The sequence below is a fragment of the Lactuca virosa genome, chromosome 4 (assembly GCF_052849685.1).
Source record: "Lactuca virosa cultivar CGN04683 chromosome 4, Lactuca_virosa_CGN04683_v6, whole genome shotgun sequence".
Classification (NCBI taxonomy): Eukaryota; Viridiplantae; Streptophyta; class Magnoliopsida; order Asterales; family Asteraceae; genus Lactuca; species Lactuca virosa.
The window spans coordinates 107,580,184-107,601,311 of NC_136429.1; positions in this window are offsets into that span (position 1 = coordinate 107,580,184).

Below are 21,128 nucleotides of genomic sequence, written 5' to 3' on the forward strand. Positions count from 1 at the left end.
ATAACCAAGTATCAAAGTGAAATTATATATTCCAAAACCAAAATTCACAAAATCATTTATCACGTTCCAAAACAAAAACTACCAAAACTAAATATTTATATGACAAAATTACAAAAATGGTCCCTGTGGTTTACCAAAAGTAACAAAATTAGTCCCTGCTAATTTTTTTTATGCAAATAGCCCCTGTGGTTTGCAAAACTTGCATAGATGGCCCTTTTTACTAACGCCGTTACTATTCTGCCGTTATGGACTGAATCTGTAAGGGCATTTTCGTCTTTTCAAGTATAAAGGGACTGAATTCGTGACATTTACTAAACCATAGCGACCATTTTTGAAATTTCTTAGAAAAAAACAATTAAATTGCTAGGGGAAGGGCTCAAACTCATGACCTCCACCCCTTAAATTACCAAAGCCTTAACCAATTGAGCTGAATGCTCTCTTGGTTTATTTTTTCCTAAAACTAATTTATATATTAACAAAATCGTTAAAACATAAACAATAAATAAATTATAAAAAACATTTTTTTACATAATTTTTTTTTAAATAAAACAAAATGTATTTTAGTCGTACTATAAAAAAATAGTTTTTTACAAACAAATTGTATGTATATTTTTATGTATTTATTTTACGTAAAATATATATTTTGTCTTTAAAAAATACGTTTTCGTATAAAAAATACGTCTTCTGTAAAAAATGTTTTTTTATGTCTTTGAAATAGTAATAATTAACACTACTCAGGACATAAAAAAATGTATAAATTCTTTTGGGTCGTTAGTTCTAAAACCGTTGTTAATTTGTTTTTAATACATATAACCGAAAAAACGGTTAGAACTAGCGACCCAAAAGAATTTATACATTTTTTATGTCATGAGTAGTGTTAATTATTACTATTTCAAAGACATAAAAAAACATTTTTTACAAAAACGTATTTTTTATACGAAAACGTATTTTTTAAAGACAAAAAATATATATTTTACGTAAAATAAATACATAAAAATACATACAACTTGTTTGTAAAAAACTATTTTTTTTATAGTACGACTAAAATACATTTTGTTTTATTTAAAAAAAATTATGTAAAAAAAAGTTTTTTATAATTTATTTATTGTTTATGTTTTAACGATTTTGCTAATATATAAATTAGTTTTAAGAAAGTATAAACCAAGAGAGCATTCAGCTCAATTGGTTAAGGCTTTGGTAATTTAAGGGGTGGAGTTCATGAGTCCGAGCACTCCCCCTAGCAATTTAATTGTTTGTTTCAAAGAAATTTCAAAAATGGTGTCTGTGGTTTAGTAAATGTCACGAATTCAGTCCCTTTATACTTGAAAATACGAAAATGCACTTACAGATTCAGTCCCTAACCGCAGAATAGTAACGGCGTTAGTAAAAAGGGCCATCTATGCAAGTTTTGCAAACCACAGGGGCCATTTGCATCAAAAACAAATTAGCAGGGACTGACTTTGTTACTTTTGGCAAACCACAGGGATCATTGTTGTAATTTTGTCTATTTATATTTAATTTCAAAGTATCGAAAATCAAATGACATGTTAAAAGTATCAAAAGTCGGTGGGTTGGTAAAAGTGTCAATGTCTTACGTAGGTGTAGGTGGGTTGCTTTTTTGGCAAACTTTCCGTATTTTGTTATACATCTTATCCTTTCTTGTCTTTTGGCCTCAGTTTCTTTACAATAAACTGCAGATATGAAAACAAAAGAATAAGCAAATTATAGATGTCAAAGGATATAATATTAATAATAAGGTAAATTTTTAGAAGTTTGATGCCTAACGAGGAGAAAAGTTGGAAGTTAAACTTGTAATACAGACAAATTAAAGTTGTTATAAAAATGAAAGTAGGGTGCTATAATAGAATTATATTTACACCAAGTTCAAAGTGCGACGCTTGTAATGGGAAAAAAGTAAAAATGTATGCAAAACAAACCAATGGAAGTGCATCAATCAAATAAACTTGAGTTCTACCTTATGTACACATATCAAATGACAGTTTATGGTGCCAATCTACAGCTAATTAGCACCGGATGCACAAGTGACTAAGAAAATTTTTGTATTAATGGTTTTAATCGTAAGTTGTAAGAAATATTTATATGAAAGCATATTGAATTTTTTAAAAGGTAGAAATACCTGATGAAGGAAATCTGCCATGGATATAAATAATGCCTTATGAAATTCAGAACCCTTTGAAATATTACAATAACAGATAATTCAAGCCTAGTATATGATATAAAAAGCATGTTTAGACAATAGGATAAGAGTTGAGTGTAAAAGAAAATCCATATGAATGAGCAAAAATACTTGTATATTCTAAACGTGAGTCACAAATGCCTCATAGAGGACAGTTGCAGCAGAAAGAAACATCTCCCCCCTCTAAATCACTGGTTGGAATTTTTACATAAATACAGAAGAAAGCCAGACATGCCACTCGATAGCCAAGACCCAACAAGAACAAAAGGGCAACATCCCCTGGACGAAGAAAAACACTAAGGTTTGACAAGAATACAGTAACCAACTAACCATAACAAACACCAAATTAAGGAGCTAGTTAGAGAAACCTAACCATTTCGATTTCAAACGACCAAAATATTTCCATTTGGCTAAAAACACAATTCTTGATCGTAAAGGAAAGAGGGTCGGAATATTACATGAGTGCGAGCAGTAGCATCAAAGATGATAATGAGGGTCCAAATCTGGAGTAAGGCAACTGTATGTCACGGTCGCCGGATGCATAGAACCCACCAAGATATTAGGGTAAAAATGTTTGTCGATTGGATGCAAAGTAGGTTTCCGGTATGAAGAATGATAGTGGGTGGGAGGATGAATTTTCGCAAATCGGAAGGAACGAAAAAATTGGTCGATTAGGCTACAAAAGGTTTTGAGTTTGAAGAGGGAAACTGAGTGAGAGGCCTGAATTCATAGCAAATATTAAAGACAAAATTGCAACTTTGGTCTTGAATTGGATGTTTTAATCAAAAATGTTTTGAATTTCAGTTGCTCCAAAAAGTTTCATTTGGTACGAAGCAGTTATTTTATTCATAATTCATATATTATATTGGTTAATTTAAAAAAAAATTAAATATTAAATTCTAAACATTTAAGAAATTTGAATTTATAAGGAAAATTATAAAAATATTAAATTATTAAAATTAAAGTGTTTTTTTTCTTAAATTTAAACAAATAATGTAGATAAATAAATAAAAGAAACTAATGAGACTTTAATTTAAAAATTTTGAAATTAGAAGGAAAGTCAATTAATAAAATTGATATACATTTATTATTACATTTATTGCAATTATTATATTTAAATATTATATGAAATTTAATAAAATGAAAAAAAACAAAAAAATGTCATGTGGAAAAAATTTAATTAAAAATAACCACAAAATGACATGTGGCCAAATCAATAAGAATATGACATTTGCCAAAAAAAATTCATTTATTAGAGTAGGATTTAGTCTAAAATTATTTCAAAACATTTAAATGACGAATTCGCCATTTTAATTTATTTTTTTACAATAATTATAAAGAAAATACTTTTCTTTCTTTCTATTTGTGTGTGTATGTGTGTTTGATAAACACCCACGAACATATTCATAGATTTAACAACACTTAAGAACATCTTCCGCCACCACCACCGTCCGCCACCACCACAGTCTGGCACCACCACCGTCTGCCAACTCCATCTCCACCTAAAGTTGTCACTTCATCTTCGCCAAAAAATCATCCCATAAACAAAAACCATACACAAAATAAGAGTTGTAACACCCGTCTTCCAAAATGAACCAGTGTAGGGAATAAAGGGGTTTAAGGCATAGTTTTGGGAAAAAACCATATGTCACGAAGTGACCATAGCGAGGTCACGACGTGACGTGCCAAGTATGAGAATGTGAATCCGGAAGAATGTCATGACGTGACAAGAGTATGGCCATGACGTGACTATAGCCCAAGTCTATTATCTTTTAGGGTTTCCTCTGTTTTAAGCCTCTAACCTCAAATTTAGGGTTTCATTTCCAACCTTCATCATCCTCTATAACCTTGAAGCAAAGCCTAATACCCTCATCTTCATTTGTGATCTTATTCTTAGTGTTTTTGGTGCTCTTGGAAGGAAGAAGAAGGCCCTTCTGGCGTAGAGAACCTCTTGGCAAGCATGAAGTTTCCATTTGAGCCATTTTTGGACCATTGTCAGTGTTCAGGATCCAAACTGTAACACTCGATATTCACCAATGTATTATTTATGTGTTAGATTAATTATTTTATATTGATTGGGCTTGGGTCCATTGGATCCTTCCAAAATGGGCTTAAGGGGTGCCGTACGCTGGGCGTACCACCCTATGTACGCGCAACGTACTAATGAAAGTTGATCGTGCATGTGATGCACGTACGCGCAACGTACTGAAGAGTACGCGCATTGTACGTGTGCAGTCCCCAAAACCCTAAGTTCAGGGTTTGATCCATATATAATGAACATTATGCCCTAAATTCCAGCCTCCCTCTCACCCTTAAGCTACTCCCACGAAACCCTAATCCATATTTTGTGTGTTCTTGTTCTTGGAAGGCTTCTTGAGAGTATTTTTAGTGTTTTGATCCATTCTCCAAGGAAGTGAAAGGAAAAGGTGGTGGTTCAAAGGAGAGGGTGTAGATCTGGTATTGTTGCTTCATTTTAGACCTTTTCAAGGTACAAAGTCTTGAACTAGCTCCATAAATACTTAGATCTCTTATGTTGAGTTTTTGGACCTTTTTGGTCCCAAGAATGGAGCTTCATGGTTCCAAATCCGTTTCTAGGCTTAAGGTTGCCACCCTTGGTGCTATCTGAGTCCCTAAGACAGAAAGTTGTCATCTTGAAGGTCTTAATGGGTTCATGCAAGAGTTATGGCCATTTTCATGGAATTAGATTGCTATACTTTGAGTTTGGGTTCATGTGGGTCATATAAAGTCACCAAGTTAGTGACTTCATGGATTAAGACGTTGAAGAGGACTTGGATCTGTGATTTTAGCCTTAGAATAGATTATTAAGTGCTTAATGGTATATGTGGCTTAACAGAGTAGTACGTTGGGCGTACAAGCCCGTACGCGCAGTGTACAAGCCATGCAGCCTGTACTCTTAGCGTGCAGAGGAGTACTGTAACACCCATAAAATTCGAGCAAATTTAAAACTTTTTAATACATTTCAAAGAACATGATTATTACAAACTTGTTTTTCAAAATAGTATATTGTCAGAGTATCCCAGAATCAAATCATAAAATCATAAAATGTGAGGAGCGGTACGATCACGCATTTGCCTTCCCGCAATCATCAAAAGTACCTGAAACAATAATCGATAAATGTAAGCTCGAAGGCTTAGTGAGTTACCCCCAAAATACCAACGCCATACAGATATAACCATATCATATAAGCATATAAGCAAACAGCATGCATAATGAGCCATCAGTCTGACTGGACCGAATTCCCGGTCCTCAGTCTATCTGGACCGCTCTTCGAGCCTTTGGCACGTCTGGACCGCCCTCTTCGGGGCCTTCAGCCTATCCGGACCGCTCGCTGGGCCTTCGGCCTGACTAGACTTGCCCGGCCCGGGCCTACAGTCTACCCGGTCCGCCCAGGGTGTCTTGGCCTACTGCACACAGCAGGACCTGCCTCAACCCTTTCCCCAAACCAACAAACATGTGCACATACATATAAACAAGTAAACATGCAGATCTAACAGATCACTAACATGGCAACCATCCTATAACCAGGATACCGATCTAACCGATCTCTAGCATAGCAACCATCCTAAACCAGGATGAAATCTAACATAGCAACCATCCTAAACCTGGATGAGATCTAGCATAGTAATAACATAGCAACCATCCTAAACTAGGATGTAAATCATAAAGGGTCGGCCTTGGTGCCGCAGACCCTGTTGATATAGTGAGGAGAACTCACCTCCCAAATGTCGCACTGAAGTGATAGGCTCAACTCTCGAATCACCAACACGAACTCCACCACCTATACTTACCATAAAACCTTTTTTCATAAATTTCCAAATTACCAAAATACCCCCAGAGGTCAACTGGTCAACCCTTGGTCAAAGCCAAAGCCAAAAGTCAAGGTCAAAGGTCCATGTTGACCCGACTCGTCGAGTGCAGTTTACCGACTCGTCGAGTCCTTCCTGAACTCGTGAAGTTGTGAAATCCTTGGTTGACTCGTCGAGTTTCCCTGCAACTCGCCAAGTTCATGCGTGTCCAAGGGTTGGGAAAAACCATAGCCGACTCGCCTAGTCATTCGACTGACTCGCCGAGCCCAAGGCAATATTCATCGGACTCGCCGAGTTGTTCATCCAACTCGTCGAGTACATGACCATCTTCATATGACTCGCCGAGTCGACCTTGCGGCTCGCCGAGTCCCTTCAATCCTTCAACCATACAGATGCTTTTTAGGCCATGCTAAGACTCCATATTGTAGATCCAGCTTCCCAAGGCATGTTTATCACTTAAAGTTGCAAACTTTACGTGCATGCAAGATTATAATGACCCAAAATAAGCTAAAGAATAGGTTCTAGGCAAAAGAGCTTCACCAACATGCCAAAGACTGAGACTTTATGATGATAGGGGCCAAGATGAGCCTAGATCTGAAGTTGCAACTTCAGATCTTGGTTCATCACTCGAAATGCAACACCAAATGCCCAAAATGGTCCCAAAACTTAAACATAGAAGGAGTCTAATTAGAAAAGGCTCAAGGGGATGACTAGATACCTCTAAATGATGATAAAATGAGGTAAACTTCAGATCCCCAGCTGTTCCTTGCTCCAAGCTTCTTGATCTTCAACCCTTTCCTCACCAAAATCCCTCTTCCAAGCTAAGTAGCACACCAATATAGAGAACAAGCACAAATTAGGGTTTCTGAATTCGAGGGGAGCAGTAAGAGAGGCTAAGGGGGAATAAGTGATCCTTAAATAGGGTGCAGAACCCCGGAAATTAGGGTTTCATCACCCAACTCCTACTCGTCAAGTCCCTTCTTGGACTCGGCGAGTAGGTCACTAAAACTCGTGGACCAACCCGCTGCTACTCGACGAGTAGGCAATCAACTCATCGAGTAGCCCTTGAAATCAAGAAAATTCTTATATTAAATCAATACCTGAGAATCGGGGCGTTCCAATTCTCCCCCACTTGAACTAGACTTCGTCCTCGAAGTCTGCCGCGGCGAACAACTCCGGATAGTGCTCCCGCATCTCTGTCTCTGGCTCGCACGTCCACTCGGACCCCCTCCGATGCTCCCACTGTACCTTCACCAAAGGTATATCCTTGTTCCGTAGAACTTTCATCTTCCTCCCCATTATGGCCACCGGCCTCTCCACATAATCCAGGCGCTCATTGACCTGAATATCAAACAATGACACCACTGCCTCCTGATCCATAATGCACTTTCGCAACTGTGACACGTGGAAAGTGTTGTGGATCCAACTAAGCTCCTGCGGTAGCTCTAATCTGTAAGCCACCTTGCTCACCCTGGCAATGATCCTAAACGGTCCGATGTAGCGGGGACCCAATTTCCCCCTCTTCCTGAAGCGGATCACACCCTTCCAGGGTGAGACTTTCAGGAGTACCATATCTCCCACCTGAAACTCCAATTCAGATCGGCGCCTGTCAGCGTAACTCTTCTGTCGACTCTGCGCGGTCTGCAGTCGCTGCCTAATATGTTGAACCTTCTCGGTAGTCTGCAAGACTACTTCTGTCCGTCCCATCGCCATGTGTCCGATTTCACGCCAACAAACCGGGGTGCGACATCTCCGCCCATACAACAGCTTGAAATGCGGAGCGCCAATGCTGGAATGGTAGCTGTTGTTGTAAGCGAACTCTGCAAGGGATAGGCGGGAATCCCAGCTCCCACCAAAGTCAATAACACAAGCCCTCAACATGTCCTCGAGGGTCTGTATGGTCCGCTCGCTCTGACCATCGGTCTATGGATCGAATGTTGTACTAAAGTGCAGCCGTGTGCCCAGTTCCTCGTGGAACTTCTGCCAAAAACGGGAGGTAAACCTAACATCCCGGTCGGAGATGATAGAGACCGGAACCCCATGGCGATCCACGATCTCGCGGACGTACACGTCGGCCACCTTCTCGGCCGACGAACTCTCCCGTATGGCCAAGAAATAGGCACTCTTGGTCAATCGATCCACGATGACCCATATAGCATCAAACCCTTTCGCCGTTCTCGGCAACTTGGTAATAAAATCCATCATGATCTGTGTTGGGTTTTTAGCATTCTAACACTCCTATGGTGTACATGCAACCCTATAAACCTTGGATCTATGTTTTCTCTATTATACATGCAAATATTAACTATTCCAAGGTTTCATCCTAACTAGCATATTATGAAGCACCTATACTACAAAGTTCTAGTTAGATGACATACCTTTTGATGTAGCTTGATGTATTCAAGCTTTAAGAGCTTAGCCCTAATAGTGTGGAAGCCTCAAATGGAATCACAAATCACCAAAACACCTTGGAAGAACTTGAGAGAATATGTATGCACACTAAAATCGGCCCACTCTTATTTTCACACACTTGTTCCCATTTTGTGAGCCAAGGACCCCTTTATATATTATGGAGGATTAGGGTTACATCCATGTAAACCCTAATACCCATGACCTTTCATTTACATAGGATCAATGGGTTAAAAACTCCATGGACCATCCATGAAAGCTTAGCCCAACCTAAATGAACTTGGCACATTCCATATATATAAGAGTCCATATTTAATTAGTTCTTTTTGATCACTTAATTAATTCTAAATTAATTCTTGATCAAAACTAATTAAATAATATGATTCCATATTAATATATTAGAACTTATAATATATTAATATAAATCATAAATATACTATTCTCAAAAGACTATCCATATAAATTGTGCCGGTGAAGTGCAACCCAAATGGACCATGTCGGGTCGGGTCAAGTACATACCAAATATAGTTATGGACTTAGACATTAATCCAACAGTCTCCCACTTGGATAAGTCTAAAACTATTATTGAGTATGACTTCAAAACCTAACTGGCAATCGTAGCTCTTAAAGCCGCTGTCGAACTCTGACCTTGTCAATGACTTGTCCATTAGATAAGGGATCATATATTCCTCCATTCTAGATATCATATGGACTGAGACATGGATTATAATCATTCTCTCTGTCCATTTGTTGTTTCCCGATTTTCGATTTATGATGACTGACTGATTGAACAAATCAAATCAGTCCTGGCTTGGCCAAGCACTCACATGTGTCATCGCTAAATCATCTAGGGGCCCACAGATATCGCTTTTATCCCGAAGGTAAAAGGAATGGATAAACTTCGACTCATATGGCTTGTTCTACTACTTGTTGAATCATACACAAAGGCACGTTTTATAACATCGAGTTACCAAATACGTTTTCGTGCAATCAATGTATAACCAACTCATAGTAACAACTCATATCTCTAGGTTTGAAGAATATAAGATATTATCGTCTCATGATCACTCGTGATAAAATCCATGAAGTGATTCAAATGAGCGCGGGTTGAATCCAATACTTAGAACTTATGAGCACTCATCAGTGTTGTAGCACCACTTTGTCCACCAACTTGGACCTCTACAAACCAACCCATGACAGTCTTGATTCATATCTACTTCCAACATATGACCGACTGTGGATGGTTTGAATAACTTAATCATTCAGGAAGAGCGACTTAGTTATTCTGGAAGTCAAAACATGCAAAGTGAAACACAAGAATAAATGAATCAAATATGGTATCAAACCCTATGAATATAAATAAACACTTTTATTTATCACCATACTGATTACTCATTATTCATTGTTTCGGTTTTATCAACTTTATACTTGAATTAAAAACACTAGTTGTCCCATGCTCCAAGCATGTACACTATGTTTTTCTTAAACAATAGCTTTGCCATACACCAAGTATGCACTCTATGTTTGTCTATGATCCTTACTTTGTGAAATAAACCAATTGAACATAATTTCAATGATTCTAATTTCACACTCCCAAATCCTTATCGAAAAATGTGAGAATTTCAAATTCCTATCATTTATCGAAATCTGTTTAAATTTTAAACTTATATGCACTGACCCTCCTGTAATGAATATGTACAAAGTCACAAAGACTTGTCAACAGTCATTATAAGGTATTCCAATGGAGATCAACTCCATGGAAACTAAGTCTCATATTCAAAGTACATTGCTTTGGACATGCTTCTTGCATTAAGTTTTCTAATCTTACACATATAACTTCCACCTATGGAGACAACTCCATATTCTCATTTTGACTATCACTTCTGAACAAGAGATGCCTCTTTTCAGAATATGTCAATATGGTCCTTCCAAAATTAGCACTATACTTCCAACTGTCCCTGAGCAAACAATCTTTGGTAAACCTCAGATTGTCCTCGACAATTGCTTAATCATTTTAGTCATATCCAATTCTAGACCTTTTCCCTTCTTAATGCCTCTGGGCATTTGGAAAAATTTAGAAATGACAAATATTATAGCACATGCAATCGATCCTGTACCCAAAGCAAATGGTACACGATTCATGATGTCTCACATAAAGACATGATTCTAGACCAGTCTTTTGCTACAATATTTTTATTTGCCATGTTTTCAAAATTTGACTATGAAGAGGGATGCCGTAATCATAATCGAATTTTGAGAACGCAATATATAGAATTTCCTTAAGTTGAACCAATCCAACATGAAATTCGTATATATATTCTTGACTAAAGATGATTAAGGTCTCAATCTAAGCCTTTAGAACTGAAATGAAGTATATCCTCTCCCTTAATTATAGCAAAACAACTTTTTCAATCCCTGCAGCCTCACGAATTGAAACTTTTGTTTTCTATAATTAACATTGCTAACTTGCAACACTAACAATAATTATCATGCTCCCACTAACATGATGATTATTACCATAACACTTATGCTCCCACTAGCTTTGACATGTACTCAGAAATCAGCTGGACTTCTAAAAATCAATACTTTATTGACTTTCTTACCAAAGTTTAGATTTCTGATACGAGATGCTTTGATAAAACTTTATCAAAATCATACACCTTTCCTTAGATAGCATGCATGTGTGTCTAAACAGTTTCAGAACTATGAAAAGGGATGCCGTAATCATAGTCTCAATTGTTTAGACCTTTTGCCATCTGCTTCAAATCTACTTGGTGGAAGTGTTTCCTCACCATCATTTTCATGAATCGGAGAGAAACCTTATGACCCTTAGATTTTATGGTGTATGTGTTCTTATCCATGTGAATCGTCAAAACCATAGTCACAAGACAAGGATAATGACAAATCCAAACTCATATGGACTGAACTTATGCAATCTTAACTTCTTGCCACCTGGCAGTACAGGGCCTGCCATTGCTTCCAAGTTGTTATGCAACCAATTGAGAACTTTCAGAACTCCTATGCAAAGCCAACTTTAACTGGAATGGGCACAGAATATGTCAACACGATAGGTTATAAACCTCAAGTCGTGTGCTAGTGAAGAACCTCATGTTTTATTCTTGATTAGTTCTTGAAATTATTTTTAGGATCTTTAAGACTCCCACTATCCTCTTGACATATAAGACTATCTTGCCAAATATTCAAGAGATAGTGCGGATTCTTTATCAAGACAAACACTTCACACAATTGGCCTAAGTTGGTCTTTGTTTTATCCAAAACATCACTACTTGCCAATTTCAAATGTACAAGAGTAGGACACTTTTACTCTTACATTTGACAAGTGTTTTAAACCTTTCTTTAAGATATGTCACTCAAGTTACAATCTTGGAGTATGACTCTAAGAATTGTTTTGGAACGAAGTATGACTCATCTTCCTGATCTAACCATTTCAACAATTCATGACTCCTCTTCTTAGTCATAAGAATGCACTAAGATGACCTTTAGAGGACTAATTGTGATATGATTTCTAAATCATTAAGATGATCACAAACATGATACTAAAGTACTCTCCCATCTTTTCAGATTTGAGAAACTTTTATCTTTCTGCCTAATTTGATTCTTCCCATTCGTTCTGCCATACATTGAGACTTTTCCAATGTTTCAGAATTATACTTAAACTTCTAAGTATAACCATATTTACTAAACTTTAGTAAATCAAATAGTCTTAACGAGCTTTGTGGTGGACATGGCCAGTGCACAAGAATGTGTACTCGATCCCTTTAGTCCTTCACTTGACTCACACATCCATGTGAACAAGTAATTAGTCTTGATTTTCCAATGCTTGAAAGTTCTCATTCATCATACTATTCAACTTGCATGATTCCAAGTTTCGGTCCAATTGAAACTTGGGCGATGAGGAACTTTCCGGATTTGGTAAATTTAGACACTACCACAAATGAAAGAATCAAATCCATTTTCCAATATTGCTGTCAGTGGAATCATATAAGCAACAATTTTCCACAAATGCCATTGTAAGGATACTTCAAATAAATAAAATTAAACAATTTTCTTTTATTTTAAAACTTTGCGGAAAAACTTATCCTTACAATCCACATGGAAAATTGTTGTTATCTATTCCTTAGCAATATATCATAACTTCTTAAGCAACTGCTCAAAATTCTGATGCGATCGAAATCCACCTTCGCGATCAGAATCAGCATATACTTCCTTTTAGATTTCTCTCTATTCTTTGATTCTTAAAACATCAACATGTGACCCAGTCACATCATGTAATGAGGATCTCAGAATAGAACTTAACAGAGTTAGATAATCGGCTCTACCTGATGTAGAGTCAAACTTATTGACTTTAACATCCTTAGGTAAATTTGGCAGCTTTGCAATCAACGCCCCTTCCTTTGGCAAAATAAACATATGGACCCTTTGGTAATGGGACTATCTCAGACTTAGCCTTTCTCTTTACCATTTGGTCAACCGGGTTGACTATGGCCAATCCCTTTCCATTGGGAAGAGAATGCTTTTTCTGGATTTCCAGTGTCACCATTGTCATTGTCCATAAAGTTTTTGGGAAGTTGATCTTCTAATCAAATTTGCTTTACTATCGTTCCAAATCATTGCTGATTCAGCAGCACCAAGCAAATAGATATGATCATTAAGGTTCATGTCATAGTCTGTTTCATAGTAGTCCCAAAGGAACTCACTATGTGACTTAGAAAGTGATTGAACATCCAACTTTCTCAAGACTTTGACACCCAACTCTCCCGGCTTGTCAATATGTGACTTCATCTCCAAGATGCGATCACACATAGACCTTGCTTGCCATTAGGGCTTGAGTGACCTTGAACTTGTGGGTTAGGGAGAATAATTGGAGGAGGTGGAGGAAGAGAAGTATGACTTCCATGAGCCAAACTCGGTAAGTCATATTCATTAGGAAAGCTTGGTTTGGGAAGATCATTGTTGTCTAAACCAGACATCAACAATGGGAGAAATTCACGTAAAGTTGATTTAAGTCCTTAATATAACACCCAATATGATATATTAAGGTAGGACCCAACAAACTATTTTATAACTTGGAAGAGGGATGCCATAATCCAAGCTATAAAATATTTGAAGGTAGGTGAATGACGATTCACCAATTTCCACCAAGATAAACGAAATGTATTATTAGGTTTTAATTGGTTTTGAAACTCCTAGATTCTTTTGAGATTCATTGAACTTTTCAATGGCATGTTTCAATCTCGAGTGTGCCCTTCAGGCTTTGTGACTGGGATCTCGAGGATCACAAAACAAGGTGTGAAGTAACCATGCAAATATACTTGGTACCCTTAATATTTACCCCTCAATCGATGTGCCGGTTAACCACACACACTCCAACGATACTATGATAAACATTAAGTTACCCTTTGCCTACCTTGTTAAGTCCAGGTTAGTGTGCCGGTTAACCACACACGCTCCACTAACAGCTTAAACAAAGTGCAAAGTGTAATTTCATGGATTAGCACCTTATTCACATTTTCCTAAGTAATTAAGATTGGGAATTTATAAATGTTTAGTTACTTAGTATTTATCATTATACTTATAATGAAGGAAGAATTATAGTCCTTGTCCTACCTGTTCGGCTAACGACCCTCCACCGATCAAGGAAGCGGTGAGTGGGAGTGGACACCCATTAAACTGCCATTTTATAGGCAGTAACCTTATACCCCCCTTATAGATCGGCTTCGTGAATGAGGCCTACTAATGGTAAGACGACTTGCTCTTATACATATATATAAATATTATTAACTTATAATATTATAAAGTATAAGGGTTGAATTTGAACTTTTAAAATTCTAAGGGCTTAACTTGGAATTAAAGTATTCATGAGAAAACTTTACAAATTCCAAAACTTGAGGGCATGTTTTTTGAAAGTATTAAATTTTTTTTCATTTCATAACTTATGAGTTTAATGGTTCATTAAAATGAAGACTCTTCATTTTTTATGTATCCTCTTATTCTTTAATAACACTTTTAAAGAAGTGACTCTTAAACATCCATAACTTGAGGACAAGTTATGGAGTCATAATACTATTTAATGAAAAAGACTCTTCATTTTTTTTATGTAACCTATGACACTTTTATGAGTTTTAAGATTTATAAATCTGACCTTTTATGTAACTTGAGGACAAGTTACAAAAACACATTTTATGAACTACGTCTAGATTAATTAGGATTGAAAACAACTAAAACACAAATTTTTTTTTCATTAATCTAAACTAACTCATAAATCAAGGAAACACAAAAAAAAAATAACTTTTGGATTCCATAACTTATGGAGTTTAATGTTTTGTTTTATGATGAAACTTTTCATGTTCCATAACTTAAGAACAAGTTATGGAATGCTTTAAAACATTAAGACCAAGTTTTGTAACTCCATAAAAAATTTTGAATCAATTTTTTTTAAACCTTTTCATATCCATAACTTATGGAGGTTTCAAAAAACTCTTTAGATCAAACTTTTAAAACTAATAAAATAATCATATCATTTTATCTTTTACTAAATTTGACCTAATTCAACTCATATAGCAAATGATTCAAATTTTACAAATAATTAGTTTTTCACAAAAACAAGTAATTATCTTAAAATTTGACAAACTTCATGTTTTTTTTTCTTTTTTTTTCAACTTTGAAAATCAAACATTTGCATGAATATAACATAAAACAACTTGGCTCTGATACCACTGTTGGGTTTTTGAGCATTCTAACACTCCTATGGTGTACATGCAACCCTATAAACCTTGGATCTATGTTTTCTCTATTATACATGCAAATATTAACTATTCCAAGGTTTCATCCTAACTAGCATATTATGAAGCACCTATACTACAAAGTTCTAGTTAGATGACATACCTTTTGATGTAGCTTGATGTCTTCAAGCTTTAAAAGCTTAGCCCTAATAGTGTGGAAGCCTCAAATGGAATCACAAATCACCAAAACACCTTGGAAGAACTTGAGAGAATATGTATGCACACTAAAATCGGCCCACTCTTATTTTCACACACTTGTGCCAATTTTGTGAGCCAAGGACCCCTTTATATATTATGGAGGATTAGGGTTACATCCATGTAAACCCTAATACCCATGACCTTTCATTTACATAGGATCCATGGGTTAAAAGCTCCATGGACCATCCATGAAAGCTTAGCCCAACCTAAATGAACTTGGCCCATTCCATATATATAAGAGTCCATATTTAATTAGTTCTTTTTGATCATTTAATTAATTCTAAATTAATTCTTGATCAATACTAATTAAATAATATGATTCCATATTAATATATTAGAACTTATAATATATTAATATAAATCATAAATATACTATTCTCAAAAGACTATCCATATAAATTGTGCCGGTGAAGTGCAACCCAAATGGACCATGCCGGGTCGGGTCAAGTACATACCAAATATAGTTATGGACTTAGATATTAATCCAACAAAATGAACATCCCAAGCCTTACCAAAGTCTATCACACAAGCTCTTAGCATGTCCTCTAACGTCTGAATGGTCCTTTCACTCTGCCCGTTGGTCTGTGGGTGGTAGGCTGTACTCATATCCAACCTAGTTCCCATAGCTTTCTGAAGTGACTGCCATAACCGTGCCGTGAACCCACTATCTCTATCAGAGATAATGGATATCGGTACTCCGTGAAGTTGCACGACTTCTTTAATGTAGAGCCTTGTCAGTTTCTCCATTTTGTCTGTTTCCTTTATTGGTAGGAAGTGTGCGGATTTGGTTAATCTGTCGACGATTACCCAAATGGTGTCAAGTCCACCCGTTGTCTTAGGTAGCTTGGTAATGAAATCCATCATAATCCGCTCCCACTTCCACTCGGGTATCTCTGGCTGCTGAAGTAGTCCCGAGGGCTTCTGATACTCTACCTTAACCTTGGCGCAAGTCAGGCATTTGCCCACAAAGTTAGCTATTTCGGATTTCATGTTCGGCCACCAATACAGCTTCTTGAGGTCTAAATACATCTTGTCTGAGCCGGGATGCACTGAGTAACGAGTTTTATGAGCTTCGTTCATGACAACGTCCCTGAATCCACCAAATTTTGGTGTCCAGGTCCAGTTCATGAGACAACGAATTCCGTCATGCCTGACTTCAAGATTTTTGTCCATTCCTCTCAACGCTTCACCTGCCACGTTCTTTGGTTTTAAGGCTTCTTCCTGTGCCTCTTTGATTTGTGCGGACAGGTGTGAATGGATGGTCATGGTTAACGCTTTTACTCGGCGGCCCGAGTATTCCTTTCTGCTCAAGGCGTTTGCAACCACGTTGGCCTTCCCGGGGTGATAACGAATCTCACATTCGTAATCGTTTAGTAATTCCACCCATCGTCTTTGCCTCATGTTGAGTTCTTTTTGATTTAGGATATGTTGAAGGCTTTTATGATCGGTGAAGATAGTGCACTTAGTGCCGTAGAGGTAATGTCTCCAAATTTTTAGGGCGAAAACTACTGCTCCTAGTTCGAGATCGTGCGTCGTATAGTTTACCTCGTGCGTCTTCAGCTGTCTTGAGGTGTAGGCAATGACTTTTCCTCGTTGCATTAACACACATCCTAGACCTTGGTTTGACGCATCACAATAAACCATAAAGTCCTTTGTTCCATCCGGTAAGGACAAGATCGGAGCACTGCACAGAGTTTGTTTCAGCGTTTGGAACGTAGCCTCTTGCTTATCCCCCCAGACGAAAGTCACTCCTTTTTGAGTCAAGGTGGTGAGTGGTTTTGCGATTTTGGAGAAGTTTTGAATGAACCTTCAATAGTAACCAGCGAGTCCTAAAAATTGTCAGATTTATGTGGGTGTTCTTGGTGTTGCCCACCTTTCGATTGCCTTGATCTTTGAAGGGTCCACATGTATTCCTTCCTTGCTGACTACATGTCCGAGGAAATTCACTTCTCGAATCCAGAATTCGCACTTTGAGAATTTTGCGTACAATTTCTCCGCCCTCAGTGACTTGACGTAAATGCTGGTTGTGTTCTTCCTTACTTCGGGAGTAGACTAGTATATCATCAATGAAAATAATCACGAACTTGTCTAAGTAAGGTCGACACACTCGATTCATCAGGTCCATAAACACCGCGGGTGCATTTACTAAGCCGAAAGGCATCACTACAAACTCGTAGTGACCATAGCGCGTTCTGAAGGCTGTCTTGGGAATATCCTCCTCCTGAACTCGTAGTTGATGGTACCCTGATCTAAGGTCAATCTTTGAGAAGAAACTTGCTCCTTGTAGCTGGGAAGAGGTCATCGATTCGAGGCAAAGGGTATCGGTTTTTAATGGTGAGTTTGTTTAATTCACGGTAGTCGATGCACATACGGAACAATCCATCCTTTTTCTTGACGAACAAGACCGGTGCTCCCCAAGGTGAGAAGCTTGGTCTGATGAAACCTTTGCTTAGCAGTTCGTTCAATTGACTGGACAATTCCTGCATCTCGGCTAGGGCTAGACGGTATGGCGATTTGGCTACAGGGGTAGCCCCAGGAATTAGGTTGATTCGGAATTCGACTTGTCTAGCAGGGGGCACTCCTGGAAGGTCTTCCGGGAATATGTCGGGGAAATTACAGACCTCCGGAATGTCCTTGATGTTTTTCGTTTCTTGTTTCTTGTCTACGACGTGGGCTAGGAAGGCGTGGTACTCCTTGCGGATATACTTTTGAGCCTTGACACAAGAGATGATCTGAAAGTTTGAGCTAGGTTTGTCGCCATAGACGACGAGGGTTTCGGCATTTGGCAAATTAAGGCGAACGGCCTTTTCGTGACATAGGATTTCAGCATGGTGAAGGTACAACCAATCCATGCCAATGATGACATCAAAACTTTTTATGGTGACCGACATAAGGTCGATTTGGAAAGAGTGATTGTTTAAGGTGAGGGTACACCCGGTGTAAATGTCGTTAGTGTTCTATGTTTTTCCGTTAGCCATTTCTATGGTGAATGTGTCTTTTAGTGTTTGTGGTTTTTGTTTAAGCAAGCGTTTAAATTGATGGCTCACGAAGCTTTTCTCCGCGCCATTATTGAAAAGAATGCATGTGTATGTATTGTTGAGGGGAAACGTACCGGTGACCACAGTTGGGTCTGCAACCACTTCCTCATAACCTATCGCCAGAACTCTGCCCACTTCACCAGAGTTGGGGTTCCTTGCCTTCGGGCAGTTACGCTTGAAGTGTCCTGCCTCTCTACAACCATAGCAGGTTCGACTTGCTCCGGCGTTGGCATCTTGTGCGTTCTGTTGGACTGGAGCTTTACAAAATCGAGCGGTGTGCCCCTTTTTGTTACAGTTGGTGCAATGCATTTCACGGCATGCGCCGTTGTGGTGAAAGCTGCACTTGTTGCACTTGGGTAGGTTCCCGGCGTATTGCCTTATCGGAGTTGGGTTGGCAGTGGTTGTGGCAGCGTGCACCGCAACCACTTGTTGCTTTTTGGCAGGGTCTTGAGCAGGTTGACCCTTCTTCTTGTATCAAAACTTCCTTTTGTTGCTCCCCCCTTTTGCTTGTTCGGTGGTGGTTGCCACAGTGCCATGGCTGGATTTATGGTCGATGAGTTGTTGTGCCAGTTCTTTGGCACTGTGAAAGGTAGTTGGTTTTGAGGCCAATACGTTTCCTTGAAGTTGGGAATATAGTCCTCATATGTATCTTTCCACCTTTTTGCTTTCCGAAGGAACCATCCCGGGACACAGCATGGCTAGATCGCTAAACCTTGAGGTATAAGACAGGATGTCAGAGCCCGTCATTTTGAGACCCCAAAGTTCCTCTTCCAACTTCTGCATCTTGCCCCTTGGGCAGTACTCCTTCATTAACATGGTTTTCAAGTCTTCCCATGTTATCAAATTAGCTACCGGAAGTGTCAATGACTTGACGTTGCCATTCTACCAGGTGAGGGCCCTTTCAGAGAATGTGCATGCTGCAAATTTGACCTTGCTTGCTTCAGGTCATGCGCATATTTCGAAGATGGATTCGGTTTTCTCGAACCATTGCAACAATGCTATGACACCTCCGCTTCCATTGAAGGTTTTGGGTTTGGCATTTGTAAAGTCTTTGTAGGTATACTCTCTCTCGAGTGTCCCTGGCTGTCCCCTTGGTTAGAATTTGTGGCACCGTTACCCGCACCACCCGCATTATTGGTGCTGATTTGGGACATTGAGGCTGCTACTGCGGTTGTCACGGTAGCCTGAAACATTACTCGATCGAACTGAGGGGGTGGTGGTGGTGGTGGCGGTGGTGCAGCTCCTGCGGCGCCGCCACGTCTAGGATTTCTACGAGGTGGCATTTTCTGCCATATCAAGAATGAAAAGTCAATAAGTCTTTGATAGCGCTCACAAGTCGAGAGTTAAAACTAAATATTATTAGTTCTTTATATGCATCATGATTCCGACTTGTAAAGATATTGTAAGAATCCATTCATACTAGAGGTCAAGAGATAATGAAATATAGACTTTATGAATGCTGGTAGTTTTGATTCTCATGAAATGTCTGTGATAGTATCCATACCGGACCCATCAAACAATCGTTCGATGTATAATATTTATATATAATTAAGATTAAATAAACTTTTGAATCTAATGGGTCTGTCCTGGGCCCACAACCAAACAAGGAACAGGATCCAAGGCGGAACCACCATTTCTAGGTCGACATGGTCTTAATTATATATAACTTTGATTTATACATCAAACAATCATAAATCGGACACCAGTAAATTTAATCTGAAAACAATCCTTGCCATGAACTTGATGTAATAAAGCAAATAGCGTGTCAATTTCATTGATATAACTTAGTATACAATATTGGGAAAATTTGACCCTACAAGGGGTCTATGCTACATCAATGTATGGTAAAATTTTGACCGCCTAACAGATACCGGAAGTGTAAACACTTAAATCGCGAGATCGGACATAAAATACTAGAAAATAATAGTAATATTTATCCGCAAAACTAGGTTAAACTGAAGCGAGCAGTGCAAACACTACTTGCGGCGGTTGAAGCTCTGAGGATCACGAAGTGAAGAAACGAAGTTCCTCATTCCGGCTCTAGATTCAGCCGCCTGGCGTTCTGCGTCTGCCAGACGTCCTTCTAGAGCGGCTCGGTGTTCTCGGCGTTCTTGTACTTTGGCTCGGGTCGCGGCTATTTCCCGTCGAAGAACCTCGGTGTGGTCTCGAGTTCGATCGTGGTCATCATCCAACCGGCGAATGTGAACGGAGTTGACTTGGCTGGTTGCACCAATTTCCATGAGGTGGTGGGTGTTAACTCTTGTTTGCTCTTTGCAGCGTGTGATACGGTGAACCATGACAGGAAGGGCTCGGTCGGCTAACCCTCCTCTGTTGAGATCGTAGAAACTTCGTTCCATGCCATAGGGAGGTCGTTGACCTTGCTCTCGGCTCCATCGATGTATAGTTTCGGCCCATTGGAGCGTCGGGCCTTGGAAGTGTTGCAGAGGGATAGGGGCAGGGTGTGGATCGTAGACTTCGGGTTCGGAGTCGGTTCCATCTGAGTCTTCTTCCTCTTCACCGTCTACTGATTCTTCCTCCTCCATGGGCTCCTCATCCTCCATGGGTTCTTCTTCGGAATCTTCCTCTGGGTCTTCCACAATCCAACCGGCATTCCCGTGGTTGGGGAAGTAGGGATCACCCGGTAAGTGAAATCCTG